The following is a 20,257-nucleotide window of genomic DNA, read 5'->3' as shown; positions in this document are numbered from 1 at the left end:
TTTTTAAAATAATTTAGCTCTTTCACTTTAAAATTACTTTCAGTTATATTAACATTCTGTGGGGTACTTTTAACTAAGACTCTATAAGAGTGTAAAAAAGATATTATTAACTATCTTCAAGTCTTTATTCAAAAGATACAAATCGTTCTATAACTGGTATACAGATATTAGAAACATGATTAATCACAATGATATAACATAAAAAAGGTTTTAAATTAATTTATAAGAAGAGTTAGACTACCATTTTTAAGGATTCAGCTTACTAAATGTAACGTTAAACTCTTTTCAACATTATATTCTTGCATCTGGTGAAACTAGACGGTTATGAAATCTAAGTAAAGTTATGCACCTTAGATATTCAAACACTTAGTTACAGGTACACTGATCCTAATTATAATACTTTAAAAACAAACTAAGGAACAAAAGCTACCTGGATCAAGATCATGAATATCAACAGATTTTTCAAAACCCATAGGAAAGATGCTATAAGTAAATTTAGAGATGAACCAAAAATCATTACATGTGTTTCAATTAGCTTAACATTTTTGATAAATACATGAATTTATTTTGTTCACTAAATACTAAAAAACATCAACTATGTTTTAAGATGGACAGTTTTGTTAACAAAACTGGTCTACACAACCTAATGCAGAGAGAGCTCTTTGAAACTATCCTGAGATTAAAAAGCTCTGTCCATATAACTACCGATGACTTCCGCTAGTCAATATTTACCAAGTTGCCAAGGCCTGGTAAACTGGTAGCCTACTAGTTGCCTGCTGTACTTAACTAAGTGTACTGAACAAAGTCGCCTAACACTATATGAGAGGATGTACAAGACTATTTTCCTTTTTGTTAACGTAAAAGGTTCAGAAACTCCTTTCACCCTCTCTCCCCCATGTCACCTCAAATGCAAGCTTGCACTTGCCCACTCACTCACGGGGTCATTCCCTGCTAAGGCAGGGTACATGCACGATGGCTCCCGCCCAAATAGATCTTGCCTCCAAGATAGGCTCATAGCCATGAACTCTGGTCACCGGCCCGACTAAACCTTTTGGTCACCTTCAATCTCTGATACTTATTTGCTTCATAATCTGGGGTTTGCATTCCTGATCCTACTATGCATGTTCCAAAAATTAAGGTTACTACCTGTACCTGACATCTGTTGTTGTGATTAGGTTCTTGACTTTACGTAATTACATCCTTTTTATCTCTTGATTCAACTACCTGGACTCATGAAATCCTTTTTTCTGACCTCTTGATCTGACTTCATTATCCTAAAACTGACCTACTTGAACTTCTCATCCTCCTAATAATGTAACAGTGCACTTGAATGCCTAGCTACCTAGGATTCTGATCTCTCCTTCTACCATGTCCTAGAGTCCTGAGATTACTAGATTTACTCTCAGACTATTTAGTGAGCCATGTACCCCTGCCCCCAAAGAAACCAGCAAACCCTAAAAAAGTATTTGAATGGAAATAAATACCTGCAAAGTGTTGAAACAAAAAGACATGTTGCTAGGGATACGGAACTCTATTATGACTTCAGGTTTATTCAATGCAGTTCCAAAGCAAAGTGGCCAATAAGGAGGCAGAAACTTAACTAAGAATGGGATCAAAAAAATCAGAACATACATATTACTTTCATTAGCGGAAAATTATATAAAGCGTTTTTTGTTTGTTTTCATTGTGTGTTTTTCTCAGTAAGAGATGCCTCGAACGTGGGTATATTCCCTATAACCATTTCCAAAGTCATAAGGAAAGAGGTTTTTTTTAGCAGTTCTGTATGATTACAGTTGAATGTATATAATAAAGTGGGTGCTTTTAACGAAAATGTTACGCATAATACAAACCACATCACTTTAGTAATCCCCTGAATTTCAAGTATACAATTTAGAAAACCATTGTGTATGTGCATGTGTTTCATATACTTCAAAATTTTACAAGCAGCTTCACAGACTTATTTGCAATCCTCGTCATAAAAGTGAAGGTATTTTCGTAACAAATACTAACACGGGTCTCTGAAAGATTGGAGGAAGGTAGTTTTTGAATTCACAAGTCTTGCAAGCAGCCCTTGGGATTGGCTCCAAGGCCCGCTAACAGCCCTCATCTGCTCTGAGACAGTGCAGGGCTTAGTCAACTAAAGCCCCTTGCTCTAGAGAGAATTCACAAAAATTTTGCGCAAGTGTTTAGTCCCGAGTGACTGAAGCACTTTCTTAAAAGTTTAACTAAGATCTTTCACAACCATTATTCCTTTTATTTTACAAAGAGTTGCCAGCTCAATAAAAACTATTCAATTAACATGTGAATGCTAAAGAAATCTAAAATAACATGAGTAGGAAAAAAAAGCACGTGTTAGATTCTTCCACGTGGAGTGATTTCCCACGTATCGGTGAATTACCTATCTGAAATAATATCATTGCATTAAAGTCTGATATTTTGTTTCTCACTCTTAATTTGATTGCATCATGAAATGACACTTCAACGAGATGTTCAAGATGTACTAAGGAAGTCTTGCCTCAGTCAGGCTTCTATTTCCACCAATATTTTTTCGTGCAGTTTCTATTTCTCAGAGCATTCTTCTTCTAAGTTCTCCTTCCATTTAGGTTTTATATCTTCAACTCAATATGACATTGGCCACTGGGCCTCGGGGGCTGTCTAATGTACTCTCCATATTGACGACACTATGCTTGTGTTCTGTTATTCACTTTGGCAACAGAGAAACGTGTCACTCTTATGTAAAGCAACTATGACCACCACTGTGGAGCATATATAAGGGTCCCCTATATGATCTGAAGTTATTCATCCTAATAGGCACTTCAGTTGACCCTTACCCTTGTATTCCTGATTCTCATGGCATATACCAGGGGTGCCAAAAAATATATATACACATGACTTGTATTCATCTTTTGTTATCGATATATATTGAGTATTACAATTATAAGACAGTTTTTTTACTTTCTTAAAATGTGTATACATTTGTTTGGCACCCTCTGTATACCCCTTTGTTGCACCGATGACAGAAATACCTTACTGACCATTCTCATAAGGACATAGTAAATGAGAGTACCATAAGATGTTTTACAGGATGCCAGACAACTGAATTCCAAAATAACAGATACAAGTTGAAAATGTCTTCTGAATATCTCCAAATTTCTCTGAAAAAAAGCCATTATAGGAATTTACTAGTCAGGAATTTGTCCAACCTATTCCTGAATCTACCTCTGTGGAACAGCTCAGAAAACAAAGACTAGAGTAGATGAAAATAGAAAAAATAAATTAGGCCATTGCACTGACAAAAGTTTCTTTATAAAATTTTCTCAAGCGTTTAAAATTTTAAAGTACATATAAGCAAACAATTAAATGGTATAAAAATGCTCTTAATGAAAACTTGACTGTTTGGCTTCCCATATTGAATCCATTCCCCAGAGGTAGACACATTTAAATCTTTCTGTTGTGTTTTCAGCTCTGCTGATAATGAGTTTCCTGCCATTATATATTCCATAGGTTATTAATTTATTCACTACTCATTTATTTCCTGCTATGACAGGTAAAGATGTACCTTCCTTAAACCATCCACATCACTTCTTCTATAGTCGCTTCACCATTTTTAGTTCCTTTATTGGTCACCTTTATAACTTTTTTCCAGTTTTATTGAGAATTAATATATGACATCGTGTAAGTTTAAGGTGTATAACGTAATTTGATATGTGTATATATTGCAAAACGATCACCACAATAAGTTAAGATCTATTAACACACAGTTAGAACGTTCTCGTGATGAAAACTTGTAAGATTTACTTTCTTAGCAACCAACTTTCAAATATACAATACAGTATTGGTAACTATGGTCACCATGCTACACATCACGTCGCCAGAACTTATTATAACTGGAAATTTATACCTTTTGACCATCTTCACCCGATTCCCCCAGCCCCAGCCTCCCACCTGTGGCAAACACCAGTCTGTTCTCTGCTTTTATGAGTTTGGCTTTTAAGATTCTACATATAAATGAATCATATGGTGCTTGTATTTCTCTGTCTGACTTATTTCACTTAGCATAATGCCCTCAAAGTCCATCCACGTTGTAAATGGCAGGATTTCCTTCTTTTTTTAAGGTTGAGTAGTATTTTGTATATATAACCCATTTTCTTAATCCACTCATCCACTGATGGACACTTAGGTTGTTTCCACGTCCTGGCCATTGTAAATAATATTGCAATGAATTTCGAGGTACAGGTATCTCTTTATCTGTAGTTTTATTTTTATTTATTTTTTATGTGGAGAAAAGGAAGTCCTCTTGCCCTTTTGGCGGGAATGCATATTGATATAGCCACTATAGAAGATAGTGTGGAGGTTCCCCCAAAATTAAAAATACAGCTTTCAATAAAATAAACTGTTTTCTTCCAGCAATTATGGACGGTCTCCTTTAATTCCCCACTTAGTTTGATGACTACTAGTACCCCCTAACGTTCACCTCACCTAATTATCCTCACAACCTCAAGTCTCTGAGTTTTCACTTGCTATCTGTACTTTTGTTAAGATTGGTAACGTTTATGTTGCATCTGTAACTATGAATAAATTTTCTATGGTTTATATATAAATTGATTTCAAAAGGTGAAATTTAATACTAGAGTCTAATTATTGTTCAAAACACAACCAGATAATACGTATATAACCACATTTTGCTTCCGGCAGTTTTTCCTCCCCACCTTCCCAAGGCTTCTAATTAGATTTCTTTTTTCTCCCTTGTATTTTCTGCTGTTTCTGCCTCCTAACATTATTAAGAATTCTCACGGGTAGTATCTAGATTCTTCTTCCGCTCACTCCACATCTGTTCTGATATGGACTGGATGTTTTCTAGACTCATTGTGCATACACTCTCTGGGACTCCCCTCTTCTCCTCTCCTGTCTGGATCCATTGTTTCTTGAGTCCTTTGTGTTTCTCTTTTATATTTAGTCCTTTAGTTTATGGGAGAACATCTACAAGCAACTTCCAAAGAAATGCAGGAAATAAATTTTCCGAATCCTCGCATGTTTGCAATGTCTTTTGCCAACCTCATAAATGATTGAACGTTGACTTATGTATAGAAATCTGGTTTGAAAAAAAATTTTTTCCCTTTCGTAGTTCTAACGAAAGCATTATTACATTTTACCATTTATTACTGGAAATATGATACCAGTCTTGTTCTTGGTAGGGGAACTGATTTTTCTCAGGAAGGTTTTAGGATCTCTCTGTTATTCTCTCTGTTCTGAGATTTTACAGTGGTATGTGCAGATATAGGTCTTTCTCATCCATTATGCTGGTACCTATTAGACTTCTCAACCTGAAGACACATCCTTCCGCTCTGTGAACTTCACTACTATTATTACACTGATGATAATTCCTCCACTCTATGTTCTGTTTCTTGAACATCATCAGTTAAATATTGAGCATCCTGGCTTAATCATCTAGGTCTCACCTTTTAAAAGTATATTTTATATTCATATTTTTGTCTCTGCTTTTTGTTTTCTATTGTAGATTTTCTTGACATTAGTTTTGACAAACATTTGAAATAGTTTTTAGTTTTCAGAGCCCTTTCTTATTCCTTTGATTGTTAAATTATTCTATAGCAGCCCGTTCTTTTATTAAAATAATACCATATTTGGTATTTCAGTTTGCTTTCCTTAAATTTACTTTTTGTTCCCTGAAGTTCCTCTGGAATCATCTGTTTGTTTAGTCTTTCTCTTTCATGCCTCTGAGGTCTAACTCGAATGTCAGATGATCCAAGGTTGTCTGTTCATATTCAAGATCCAGGAGTTAAATGCAGAATGGAAGCTCTGTATGTGTGTGGGGCTGGTGTTTGTAAGTTAAGGGTGTCACTGTGCTTGAGGGTGAGTAAGAGGAGATGAAGATGTTATGCTACAGATCCCTAAACACTACAAAGCAGAAGGCTTTGCTCCAAGGCGTCATTTCCCATGCTAGCTTCCTTGTACTCTTCCCAGACAGTTCACTAACTTCCCTCAGTCTGGGAAAAACGCCTAGCTTCTGGGCTCATGGTAGAGATAAATCGCCTTATTCTGTATATTGACTTTCAACGAATCCTGCTTTTAACTTCACATCTCCCTGCTGCTACACTTCCTTCCTGGCATCTCTGAGCTCTGGGCCTCTCTTGGGTTTTATTGGGGAGACAGGCTCTTTCACAGGCTGTACTATTCATCACATGCAGCCAGATGCTGGCTATCTCAGCACTGCTTCCAGAGATGTGTCTAAGTCTCCTGTCTGCTGACGGCCACCTTTGTGTTCTCTTTGTTGTAGGAGTTTTATGACTTTGGTTATTATCTTAAGGGTCTGGTGAGGGACAGGAAGTAAACTCAGGTGGTCCGATTATTCCACTTATTTTGGGCTTCTATGGGTGTGTTTCAAATAAACACGATTCAAATCTCTGAAAGTTGTTTCAATGCTGTCAATGCAGAGTAGGGAAGACTGTACTGTGTAAAGAAAGATGCATTTATATTTCTGTTCCCCTTTCCCTGTTCCATTCAATTTTCAATGCTTCAGGTATCCTGGGCTACATCTCTTTGACCTGCCAGACTGCAGCCCAGCTGAGGCAGGCAACTCATACCGGATTCTACCTCAGGTGGGCTACGGTGTGACTTAGTTTTCCACCTTGCGCTTACTCCAAAGTCAGGGAGGTCCACAGAGCCCAAGTGCAGGAACAGCCAGCAAGACCAGGAGCAGGCAGGAGGTGCAGGTGAGGCCAGGAAGTGCAGGAGCAGGTGCCCTGTAGGGGCACCGCCAACCAAAAGGATCCAGAATTCCATGGATAAATGCTCCACACTCCCATTCTTCAGTGGGACAATTCCGTGGTGTGTTCTCCAAGATTACCCAGGGTCCTCAGTGGAATGGAGTCTCCCGTGCTCTCAGTAGTGACTTGATGAATAAAGCACCCTTCCTATGCTTTTCCATTATTCCCATCTCTTCACTTCCGACTTCTGGAATGCCCTCCCCAATAAACTACCTGTCTGCTAACTCTTGTATCAGGCTCTGTTTTCAAAATAACCCAAAACACGACAATATCATGCAGAAAGACGCGCCTAACCATGGGCTCTGTACTGTAAAATCGCAATGGAAGTGGCAGGCTGGATTTCTATTAATATGTCTAGTTACCCTTCATTCCAGTCAATGTCAATGACCATTAGTTTAAAAATTAATATGCATCGAATTATATGATGTGATACAAAATATAAATTAATCAAGAGTTTTAACCAATATTCATTCCTTGAATGCAGTATTTCAGTCATTACACATGCAAATATTTTTACATGTTTAAGTGACTATCATGATGTATTAAGAATTCTGCTTTTAATGACCTTTAACCAATTTGTTCAACTGATAATAAGTGACCTTGAGTAAAATAAAGCTATTGCTGTACAAAATGAAGCCAACCCTAGAAACAAGGAGAAGGAGAACAGGCATATTTTGGGGGCATTCATTAACTGAGAGGAGCTTGCAGTAACTTTCTGGAGGATAGAAAGTACACAGGACAGTACTGAGGTACTGAGGGAGGAAACAGGCCATGACAGTCACAGCTCATGGGGAGGCATCAGTAGAGGCAGGATTCCACCTATCTATCATAACCCTCACGAGAGGCTCTGGGCTCATGTACTACAAACATGGAAAAGACACCAGTGGGAGGTGAACGTGAAAACAAGCTCCTGAAGGCCTGTGTACAGGAGACGTGGGCTCCACCCCAACCTGTAGACTGTAGGCAATCTAGGTGAAAACCAGAAGGCTGCTCCCTAAAAAACAAAAATTGAATGAACAATATAGGGAAACCTATGGCTTCTAGTATGGAGTCTGCAACCCCAGAATAAAGGAGGAATTTCCGAATTTAAAAGGCCTAGATTCTAATACCTCTTTCCATCTAAATGTCACCCCTCATCCCACAACTCACTCTGATTTCCCATTTAGGGAGAGACGTATGGAGGTGGGTGGGAAAGAACTCTATCTATACAACACATCAGCTATCTTGCAATCCTGTCTGTGGCAGGTGGAATGATGCCCCCCTCTACCCAAAGATGTCCACATACTAATCCTTCGAACCTGTGACTCTGTTACTTTACCTGGTAGAAGGGACTTTGCATCTGTGATTAAAGATCCTGAGATCCAAGATGGTCCTGGAGTGTGCATGTGGCCCAGCATAGTCACAAGGGTCCTTTGTAAGAGGGAGGGCAAGGGGTCAGAGCTAAAGTGAAGGCAACGTGACAATGGAAGAGAAAAGGCGATGTGGTGGCAGGGCCATGAGCAGGAAGAATGTAGGCAGCCTCTAGAAACTGAAAAAGACAAGGAAACATATTCTTCCCTGGAACCTCCAGAAGGAGCCATCCCTGTTGACAATTTGATTGTAGTATTGTATGACTAATTTTGGATATTTCACCTTAGAACTGTAAGATAGTAAATTTCTGTTGTGTTAAGCCACAAAGTTTGTGTTCACTTGTTACAAGAGCCACAGGAAACGAATACACCATTCATCTTTTGTAAATATGAATGGAAAGCAAGAATCATCAAATATAAGAAAACTAAGAAAAATAAATATAAAAGACAAATACAAATATAAACAGAAAAACCAACGCTGATGGAAAGAGATAATTCAGAGAATGGTACTAAAAAACTTTCTAATTCATAAACTTGCAGAGAGGAAAATTTATTACATCTATAAAATGAAAACAAGACGCTCTGAAAAATAAATAGAAAAAGTACAAAAAGATCTCTTAGAATTTAAAAATATGATTCTTGAGCATAAAGGGAAGGAAATCTGCAAAAACACTAAGTGAAAAGACAAAATGAAAATTTGAGAAAAAAGTAAGAATCACAAAGGCTTTCTGAGGTCTTCGATTTATAGTTAGAACAAGCTTGATAGAGGCAATTAACCACCTTGTAATTCTGAGGTATGGAGGGCTGAGGGTGGGACTCTTTCCTACCTCTCACCGCAACGCGCACAAGACATGTGGACGATGCTCAATTCTGGTTAAAGAGCTTAACTTTCCTTATTCAAGGGACAAAGTCGCCTGATTGTTCCCCCTCAGAGTCTTTGCCTAATAAAGAAACAATATTTATTAATTCCACACTCTTGATCTCATTTGAGAACGTTTATGATTATGGGGAAAAAATAGGAATAGGAAGTCAAAGGCTCTCTGTAGCGCAGAGAAATGCTGCTTTATTATAACTGATGAATTTTTTCCCTTTGTGCTATTTTACGAGAACAGACGCAGCCAAGTTCATGCATTAACTTCAGAGGCTAAGCAGAAAAAAGTGTGTGTGTGTGTGTGTGTGTGTGTGTACACGCATGTGCACATCTGCATGTGTGTGTTTACCTGTTGGCCATCAGACATAGCTTGAAACAACCACTTTATTATTTTACTCCTTAAAAGTGAATTTATTGCCTGGAAAAAAGCTAAAGAAGTTCTTGAAGATGATCTCAGACTATGTACCCTTTGCCAGCTAACTATCCTCAATTATAACATCACACACATTGGACATGGATAAAAAGAACAAGCAATGGCTCTGTGGTACCGCAATACATCACGACACAGTCACCACATTTGTCCCTGTGGTGGCAACACTTTAACGGCATGCAAGTAGGATCTCTACACAGAATTCAGTTTATGTACCAAAGCACCTAGAAAGTCTCTAAGATAAAACCATACCAATCTCAATGATTGCCAACAGAAGACAACACAATTAAAGACATTCTCTACACTGACCCCCTCTTTGAAGAGTTTAACATAAATTATGGAGAGGAACATTAAACTCTGTAGGAATGTTGTTTCAACACCACAGAATCAGTAGCATAATTCACTCCTTGGCTGGTTATGGCGGCTTTCAACAAAGAACTAAAAGAGGGACTTTTGTTGATTATCTTGCTGCTTCTTATGGACATGGTAGCCTCTGCAGGGAGAAACTATGTGGAGATAAAATAATTTTTTATTTACTGACAACATATTAAAGAAACAGTAATATGCTCTTCAGTTGGGAGAAAATTCCACAAGAGCAGTGCCCAAGGAGCACGCACTGCTTGAAAGATGGAACTGCCCTGCCCGTTGCCCTCTCCCAGGATGGCTTAGGTCTCCTTCTTAATGATGTGGAATGCCTCGTGATGGCTCTCACACTGCGCTTACTTAGCACATGATTTTTTATTTATGTTCCTTTGTCTTTATGAATAAGTACGTCTTACTCATTTTTGCCTCTTCACAGAGAAGTGCAGAGGGAGCCCTTTGTAGAGAGAGGTACTAGGGAAGTCCTAGTTGAGGAGCTAACAGCTAGGCTAAGGCTTAAAGAATGGGAAGAAGCCAGTCACACAAAGAGAGCGAAAGCCTTCCAGTTCCAATGAACAACAAGGGCCAACGTTTGAAGGCAAGCAAGAGTATGGTATATTCTAGCAACTAAAAAGAGGCCGGTGTGACTCAAGCATAGGCAGCAAGAGGAGAACCGCTGGAGAAGATTCTGGCAAGGTAACAAAAGGGCCAGACCATGCTGGGTATTGTAGGCCATGCTTAGAAGTTTAGATTTTACTCTAAGTACAAGCTGGTGTACTTTAAGCAGGGGAGTTTTTTAATTCAATATACATTTTGAAACAGATCAATACGGCTGTTAAGAAGAATAAGAGAGGAAGCGAGACTATCAGGAGACTACCCTGGAGGTCTCGGGGAGAGATGGTGGTGGCCTGGACTAGTGCAGTGAATGGAAGTGAATGGATTTGAGACCTATTTGGGGTACTGAATAGTATTTATGGATGGATGAAGAGAAAGGGACGCCATTCAAGAATGACTTCCAAGTTCTGGCTTGAGCATGGAATGCACAATAACGTTCTTTGTAGACACAGAGACGATGGTGCATGGAGGGTTCATCGTGGACGTGTGAAGCTTGAGGTGTTTGTGCTCCAGCTAAGAGAAGATGCCAAGGGATAGCTGGACATTTGAGTTCAGCTCTCAGCTGAGAGATGGGGAGCATGAGGTTCGTAGCATATAGTTGTTATTCAAGGCCACTGACATGCAGATGATCACGTAACAGAAGAATAAAGAGAATAAAAGGAGGGCGGGCAGACTCCAATATTTAGCATAAAGGTAGAGGAGCTAGTGGAGAAAAAAGAAACTAGGATGAGTGAGAGAAGCAGGAGGAAAACTGGGATTCACAGGGAAGATGCAGACGCAAGTCAGCAGGATAGAGCGAAAGGGATGTATTCAGTGATAAAAACCTAACTACATGGTTAAAAGCAGTGAAAGATGGGCTGATCAGAGTATAATAGAAAAGGGGGGAGCTAAAATAGGATTCCAGAGTGAGAAACAATGAGAGAAATCCAACTGTTTTCAAGTAACTCAGTAAACTCTTACGAATCTACAAAAAACATATATAAGGACTAGGCGAAATACATTTCCTGGCAAATCCTTTATGAAAGTGTTTTATTCCGTGTTTTCTTCTAAGGAGAAGAGAGAAGAAGAAGAAGAAAAAAGCATTCTAGAACATAAGGTAGACCGTAAAGTGTAGTAAAGGAAGTATCAAAATATTGCTCCTCTTACATCCATTTGCTAACTTAAAACTATACATATTCAGAATTTCTTCTGAATTCTGGATATTAACTGATAGCTTAAAATAGAAATTCTATTTGAAGAGGATGAAAAAAAGGGGTGCAGAATGATCAAATCTGTACAATTAAATGGCACCAAAGCTTCCAAGTAAATAGAAGAACGATTTGTTGTATCCTGAGCAATAGCAAATTTCTAACGTACAGCAAGTGTTAGAAAAACTTTCTCCTAAAAACGTTAGAAAAACGTTACCCTAAAAAACTTTTCTAATGGACTGAAAGGACTATTTATCCTGAATTACTATTAGAAAAATAAAAAGTAATCGTTCTTCACTTTGGAGTGGACTTGGACCTATGTTCTAGGTTTGTAAATATCCTCAACTACTTATCTGACTACTTATCTAGTTACTTAACTATTTAGCTCAGGCTAGTATTTATCATTCATTAGTACACTGAGCAGAGAGACAAGGCTGAACTCTGCTTTCATAAATGATTCTTTCCAGATCAATAATCGGATGAGGGGAAATATTTTCATGCAAAATAAGTAATTGTTTGAAAATGGTTGTTTTCCCTTTCTACAAAAGTGGTTGGAGTGATCTGACTACACTGCATTACCCTGTCGTGCACTTGAATACTTTAACCCTGCAAGAAGCATATGTAATAAAGGAGAGGACGCATTCTCAAATCCTTCTTGTCAAGTTTTAAGAGATACCAATCAACCAAACACCTCGCTAATAGTCATGAGACTGCTGCCTTAATTAGCTGGTGATATTCTGACCAAGAACCTCAGCTGGTGAAACTGTTTTTTGCTTGTATTGAACCAGACTAGCCTGTCTCGCAGTGACGTGTATATTGAATACAAATCAGACAGCACAGCTTTAAATCTGTGTTGCAGCTCTCATTTCCAATTCGAGAACTGTACTATAATCATAAGCTTCTGGTGGATGAAAGGAAATCAGCTCTCTGAATATTAGCTAATGCCACATTTGCAAGTCCTGAAGAGATCTGTGCTGTTAAAAAAAAAAATAGATCATTTCGCGTGAACCTATATATATGAATTGCTTTGTACTGCTCAACTGATAGAAGCAATGCCTGTGCTGGGATTAAACCCTTTTCATCATAAAACCTCATCTGGTTCGGAGTCCAAGTCCATCAAACCTTTTTCCTTTAAAGTCCCGCCTTTGATTCTACATCAATTTATTCAAACCGCAGCTGGGTGGCTGAAAACGAAAGGACAGCATCATTTAAACCAACCATGTTCCCAACTTGAAAGAAGGGCTATAATTAAAAAAATGGGCATAAAAGAATGGAAATGGGATAATATTTTTTAATGGTAGTTCAAAGGCCGACAGATGTCAGAGCCTTTGAAGATGTCTGTACACTGAGCAAGAAGTTGCCATGAAAGAGCTTGCCTGAGAGGTGAAGCAGCTTTTTAATGGCTCAAAAAACCCTTGCAGACACATCCTTGTGTTTTTAATTTGTCAGAGTTTCTGCAGTATTTTCTGATTAATGACACATGATTATAACTGCATAGCAGACATATTTTTATACTTGGCTAAATGAAGAGTTTATTCCACATTCTTTCAGAACTAGATAAGAATAGGGACACTTTCCTAGGAAGTCCCGAACTGTTCTGATTGCTTCACATATTTATGCTAATTATGTGGGACTGGCCAAATTCAGAGTTACTATATGTTGCCAGCTTTTGTTCTTTAATAGTCTGATTGCTAGTAACATTGTGATTCGCATGTGGTTGTTAGAATGGGATTCACTACAGTTTCATTCTTTTCATGTACAGGGAACAATATGTGCCTGAATAATTAATTTGCGCACCAAACCATGTCAAACCAAATTAATGTTTAAAAACATTCTGGAGCTCAATCTAAACAACCATGGGTTGCCACAGGGTTTCAGAAGAGAAGGGGTTGCTTAGGGGAAAAAAAACTGCAGCCATAACTACAGTTTGACATTAATGCCGATTCAAAAAGAAAGAGCTGTAATGTCATGTGTAAAATGCTGGGGGACACTTTGTTAGGATTTGGGGGAGGGACTGAGAGAGTCCCCAAACTATTTGCCCTTCTAAATAGTTCTGACGTGTCAATTTGATTTGTTCTGTGAAACTACCCTCTTACTACTCATGAATGTTAACCACAAGTCACTAGTGAGTAGCAAAAAAAAAAAAAAAAAAAAAAAAGGCTTTCCCACCGTGGGTCTGCCTGCAATATATATCACGAGGAGGAGCAGGGGAGAGAGAGTTCACAGGCTTTGAAGTTGGACAGACTTGGGTTCAAATCCTAGCTGTTTCACTTAAGAGCTGCATAGCCTGGGTCTGTCTTCCCTTCTGTAAAAACTGAGATAACACCTACTGCCTCCCAGAAAGTACATGAAAAAGTGTCTGTCAGATAACAGTGTGCTCAGTTCCCTCTCTCAAAATAAATACAAAAATAAAACTAGGTCATGTCTCGTTGAAAATGTTTATATTTCTATAGACAACAAAATCCCATTTGAATGAAAATGAGGTTGAAATGTCCCACAGCTCCAGCCCCGTAGGTGTAATGATATATATTCCAGTCCAATAGCTTGTAAGTACTGCCCCCTTCCTTAGGCTGTAACCTTACATGGCCACGGCTGGTCAAACCCTTATGCACACATCTGTGTGCTTCTGACAACTAATGTTTAGCCCACGCCGCCAGGACACACACGAAGGCAGCTCAGCGGATGGGGTACTAGGGCAGGGAGCGGGGTGCAGGAGAGGAAGTAACATTGGGGAAGTAGAGGGTAGGTGTAAGTAGTGCCCCCCGACCCAGAGAGAGTGGCCTCCAGCCTTACCCTAAAGAAGCTGACCTGCTCCCCAAGTTTTCTATGAGGATGGGCATCTTAAGGGTTCATTTCCCTAAGGGAGGAATGTTTCCTCTAGTGTCTCCATGTGAAGACAGCTTGGTCCTTACTAACCCCACGCACAACGCTGAAGCAGGTGAAGGTTGCCGTGAGCACACCTGCCTCCCTGTCCGCACTTCCTAACACGTTTTCGTGCCCCCTCCCTCTACTCCAGATGTCGGAGTCTTCTGACTACAATTCTCGTATGGCACTCCCCCAGGAAGTTCTCTTCCTGCAATATTCCTCTTCCTTCTCCTTTAATACTCTTTCCACCCATCAAAACTCCCATTTCTTCAGTGTAATGGATGTCAGCGTGATGAGAGCAATTTAATCAGAAACAATTTTACAGTGTGATGGCTATGGCAGTTATTTTCCTCTCCCTCAGAGCTGCTCAGCCCTTCCCTTCTGTGAAGACTCGCCTGGTCCATCAGGCATATGCAGTCTTCTGACTGGGGATGCAGGGCACAGGACCAGGTAACAGCAGTGGTGTCATGTGTGAGTCTTTGTGGACTTGCTGAATGGCCTGGGGAGACTGGGAACTCTCCCCGCGGCAGGCTCTGTCTGAGGAGTTTCTGCAGACCTCCCAGTAACACCGGGACTGTTACGAAGGTATTCAATAAAGGAAGAATGAACAGAGATAAATGAAGGAATCCTTAGAGATGGACGAGTAGTTCCACCTTAAGAGAAATCATTTGTTCCTTTTACCTTCTATCTTTCTTCATTTAAATTTTACAAGTTTCATGAATTACCCATTCAACAATTCATTCTACTGTATATATTTCTTTTGAATTTTGAAGTGGAAGAATGAGCAACCTAATCAAGGCAGACGCATTAGATAAAGAAAAGGGCCAGCAAGAGAGAGGAGGCTAGCCAGCCCAAAGTCTCCTTAGAGATATTTCAAACAAGGTAACTGGTCACCCCCACCGTGGTGGTAGACTATTCTGGGGCGGGAGCTTCCTCACAGCCGAGTGACTCAGTCCGAGAATCCGAGAATCCCAGCACTTGAGGGGAGCTTCAGAGCAGCTGATCCCCTTATCCCCAGTTTGACTGAGGGCAGGCAGGCTACATATGTTCTCCCTCTGATCTCACATCCTCAAACGTTTGGCTCTTACGTAGGCCCAGGCAAAACCTGGTCCTTTTGCCTCCTTGGGTGACCCTGACAGTGGACTATTGCTTCTCTAGGGGAGCTATTAAAGCTTTCTGTACCCCCGGCAAGGCTCTCTGGGGACCTGAACCCTCACTGCTCCCAGGAGTGGCAGTGGGACTGACGGCGCTAGGCGAGGCTTGTAGCTGGTCCTCCCCACGTCACCGTGGAAGCCTGGCTTAGTGTTGCCCGCAAATCATGCCTGACTCTGCCGGTAAGTGCCTGAGTTGCTTCATTCATCTGGGCCTCACGTTTTCCATCTTGGAAACGGGCTCCCTGACCGCAAAGTCCATGCCCCGCTGCAGACTGGTGTTCTTTGGTGCGGTTGTCTGTTTATGTTGCCTGGCCACAATTCATGTATTGAAATAAACAAACTAACATTTCAATTTCTCACAACAATCCAGAAGTTAGGTATTATTGCTGCCCTCCCTCCCTCCCGAAATACCACTTTCTCTTGGTTCCCTTCCTACCACTCTTGACCCACTTTCTCAGTCTTATTGTCCAGCTCCATTTCCTCCATCTTCCTTTAGGCAATGAGTGTCATCTGTTCCCTTTCTATTCCCCCTCCTTAGGATCCATTACCCTCCATGCGGGTGACTCTCAAATCTTTATTGCCAAAGAAGAGCTCTCTTTTGAACTCTAGTCCTGTATTTCCACTTGCCTAAGTGACACTGACACTTAAATGTCCTGTGGCACATCAAAACACGACTCTGGGTCTCTTTTCTCTCCCTCGCTGTCATACCACCTTTCCTCATTGTTAGTGCCTTAACTAAGCCCTTTATCATGTCTCATTGGGATGACTCCTAACTAGTCACCAGTCTCCGATCTGTCTTCCAATTCTTAATCCTCTGCTTAAAATTCTTCAGTGACTCCTGATTGCTTACAGTTATGATCTCTAAACTTTTTTATAGACACTCCTATCATAAAAATTTGGGGCAAGCAGCCCAGTGTGTGCATGTATAAATCTGTAACAACACTACTATATGAATACAAAATAGGTATTTTTGAAAGATTACATACAAATACCCATAAATAGAAGTTCTGTGTGTTGTTGTTGTTGTTGTTCCTATATCCTAATGAGCCTACTTGGGAGAACACTGTTCTAAATAATAACCAGAAGGAGTAGGAAGTGTCACAAGTAGGACACTGATGTGGAGAAATGGACGAGACAGAAATGGCAGCACATGTAGGCAGTATGAACCCCACAGGGGAGACCAGGTTCAAGGACATGCAGTCCAGACTTCTCAGCGTGACACAGTGTTCTCCCGGTATTGATCGTGCTACCCCTTCTGTTCAGAATGCTTTTCCTATTCTAATTTGCAGAGCAAAGTTCTACTCATTTTTAAAACTCAATGCATACAATATCTCTATTAATGCAGGTTTTCTGATCACCTGCCCAGGCCCCACGTGCCCACACCACATACATGGCTGCCACACCTTCTTTACCTGGAATCAAAGCACCTTTATCACTTTATTGTGTGTGTGTGTGTGTGTATGTGTGTGTGTGTGTGTCTGGAATTCTGGAAGGCCTAAAGACTGGGCCTGCTAGAGGAAGCCACAGAAAACAACTGTCCGTTTCCATGCTGGTATTGTTACCAGTTCCTTACACATATGGCGGGGAAGGCAGGCATGTAGACAAAGTTTCCAGAGAGTAGAGAGGGGTCGGGAGGCCATTAACCTCCCTCCACACCAAAGAATGGTAAAGAAAGTATCTTAAAGGGCCCGATTGAATCGTCATACAAATCAGGTGGTATAATCGGCAAAAGGTGACCTGCGAATCAGGGCAGTTTATCCTTCTGACCAGGGCTGTTACTGTGTCTCCTTTCTGTGCAGCCTTTGATGTGTGGTAAGATGTCACCTTTGTCTATGTTAAAGGAAGGCGTTCTGAGCTCCTATCTGTATGAATCTTATTACCCACCTTTTATGACAGATGCTCCATGCCTGTTTCACCATACAAGCTGCAGGTGAGGGACTGTTCCTTTTTTAACATTCCAAGGTCTAGTGTAGTGTCTGGCACATAACGGGAGCTCAACACATGATACTAAATGGATGACTGAGCTTACAGATGTGGAAAATGAAGATCGGAAGCATGAAGTGGGTTACTCAGGTTATAGAGCCAGGAATTGGTAGAGAATGACCATGAACCAGCATCTCTGTCTTCACATTCGTTAAGAAGTTGGTAATTGTATCCAGGTAATTGCACCCATACTTTCATTACTATGTGTATGCCAAGGAAGTCCAAATTCATATTTCTGGAATCTCAACCTCCATCTCCAACTCCCTATCTGGCACATCTCCCTCTGGATGTTTAAGATGTAGCTTAAAACTTAGCTTGGCAACTTCTGGTTTTGCTTTTATTCTCTCCTAACCACCTCATATTTAACGCCACCATCTAGCTAGTTGCTCAAACCCAAACTCTAAAGGATTCTTTTTTCCCGCACTCCCCATACATAACCCAGGAGCAAGTCTTATTGCCTTGAAGACCTATGTCCTACAGACACCCAGCACTGTCCACAACAGCCACAGTGACGTTTTAAACCCATGAATCAGATGGTGTCACCTTATTGCTTAAAAGCCTCTGTCTTCCGAGCACATTTACAATCGAACCCAAACTCCTCAAAGGCCCTGCCGTGCCCGGTACCTGCCAGGCTCAGGCCACACAGGCCTCTTTTCCCAGTTGTTGCACACACAGGGCCTCTGCAGCAGTTGTTCCCTCAGTAGTCTGGCTTCTCATCAGTCAGATCTTAGCTTAGATAGCTCTTCTGTGGAGAGGCCTTCTCTGATGGCCGGCTAGCACAATCTCTCGGTCACTGTATCATCTCTCTCCGTTTTAATTTTCCACCTACCAGTTATTGCAATGTGATACATTCCTTGTGAGTGTGTGTGTATGTATGAGATCGCCTGCCCTGTGTGTGCATGTGTGTGTGTGTGTGCACATGTGAGATCGCCTGCCCTGTGTGTGTATGTGCGTGTGTGTGCGTGTGAGATCACCTGCCCTGTGTGTGCATGTGTGTGTATGTGTGTGTGTGATCACCTGCCCTGTGTGTGCATGTGTATGTGTGTGTGTGTGAGATCGCCTGCCGTGTGTGTGCATGTGTGTATGTGTGTCTGTGAGATCGCCTGCCTTCCCCTAATTCAAGTGGAAGTTCCTTTAGAGCAGAGCACGGATCTAGCTTGTTCTTTGCTGTACCCAGAGCAGGAACCCACTTAGGGCCATAAACGCCATGCTCTATACAACTCTGGGGCAACATGCACACACATCAGGGTGTGAAAAGCACCCCCTAACGATGTGCACCCCCGCCACAGGTCTGGCACTCAGAAAGTCTTTACCAAATAAATCAAGTTGAATAAAGTCTATGTCATTAGAAAACTCCATATACATAACTCTGCCTAATTTGCACAGATAGGAAAACTTCTGTGGAAATAAATTTGATTTATGTAATATATTTTTCGAAGAATCACAATTATAAAAATATGAAAGTCACAGAATTCCGTTTTGTCAATATAGTAGGGAACAATGAGATTTCAAAAAGCAAATCAGAACAGAGAACAATAATTATTATTTTCATGCGATTTATTCTGCTATCCTTATTTCTGAACTGAATGATTATTTTTTTAAGAAACAACCAACTTTATGGCAATAGCTTGTGAAGTTTCCTGCGTATCCTAGAAACAGCTAGAGAGGCAGAAGCACAAGAGTGCATTTTCCCAGGATTCCCAAAGCCTGAACTAGCATCTGCACATCAGGACTGACCTTGATGGGGGAGCAGGAACACACCGTACCCTTGAACTCATGGCTTTTGTCTAATGACAGCTTTGGCAGTAGTATTTGAATAAGCGAAGAACAAAAAGTTTTCAGCCCTCACACTCCACTTCTCTTGCTGCATATGCCAACATCACTTTATCCAGAGCTATTATAAAAGTTGCCCAACAAGCGAGGATAACGTTTACATTACAAAAAATTAGCTTTTCAGGAAACATTTGGTGAACACATGCATTTTGTACATTAAATGACATCTTTGCAAATAACAAAATAAATAAGGTCCCACTTGACCCTAGGGATCTGGGGTTCGTTTCTTTAATAAATACTGACTGAAAGAGCAAACTTGAATGAATCACCAGTTTACTTTTAACCTTTTTAAAGACCTGCAACTTTCAAGTCCTCCCACTGGAAAATTCCTTTGTTTTGAGATAGAACTAGGCCTGGCTGGACTGTCGGTTCCATGTTCACTGAAAGCTCCTCTAGAGCACAGAGTGAGGGTAGTGACAGTGGGGGACATACACACACACCTTAAGTCAAACGCTGCATTGCAACTGCCCCCTAACAAAGAAAGAGATCTCCAGATCCAGGACACACACTTCAGCAAACTACATTCTCTGAGGAATGAACTCATCAACTCATTTTCAAATATTACTAGTAAGTCCAGGCCTTGACTTCATACCTAAGCAAAACAAATCAAAATGAACCGGAAAAAAAAACCACACATTTTCAAATATAATTGTGTATTGTTTCTTTGTGATTTCTTGTGATCTTTCACTAATCGCCCAGTATGCAAATATCCAAAAGTACTTGAGAGTTCAGGTAACAATTTGAAACAATTGTTAAACCAAGGGTAGAAAAGCAATTTTCACTGAATCTTAATATTTGTTTCAATTGAAAAACATTATCTCGAGT

The 20,257-nt window shown here is 40.3% G+C and overlaps 1 protein-coding gene across 4 annotated transcripts in view; it reads right to left on the bottom strand.

Annotated features, from left to right (window-relative positions):
• The window catches only part of CEP112 (centrosomal protein 112), a 389,712-nt gene that overhangs the window by 208,565 nt on the left and 160,890 nt on the right, over positions 1-20,257 (bottom strand). The gene's annotated exons all lie outside the window — the stretch shown is intronic.

The sequence above is a fragment of the Rhinolophus ferrumequinum genome, chromosome 21 (assembly GCF_004115265.2).
Source record: "Rhinolophus ferrumequinum isolate MPI-CBG mRhiFer1 chromosome 21, mRhiFer1_v1.p, whole genome shotgun sequence".
Taxonomy (NCBI): domain Eukaryota; kingdom Metazoa; phylum Chordata; class Mammalia; order Chiroptera; family Rhinolophidae; genus Rhinolophus; species Rhinolophus ferrumequinum.
This window is presented reverse-complemented; position numbering and strand designations above follow the sequence as displayed.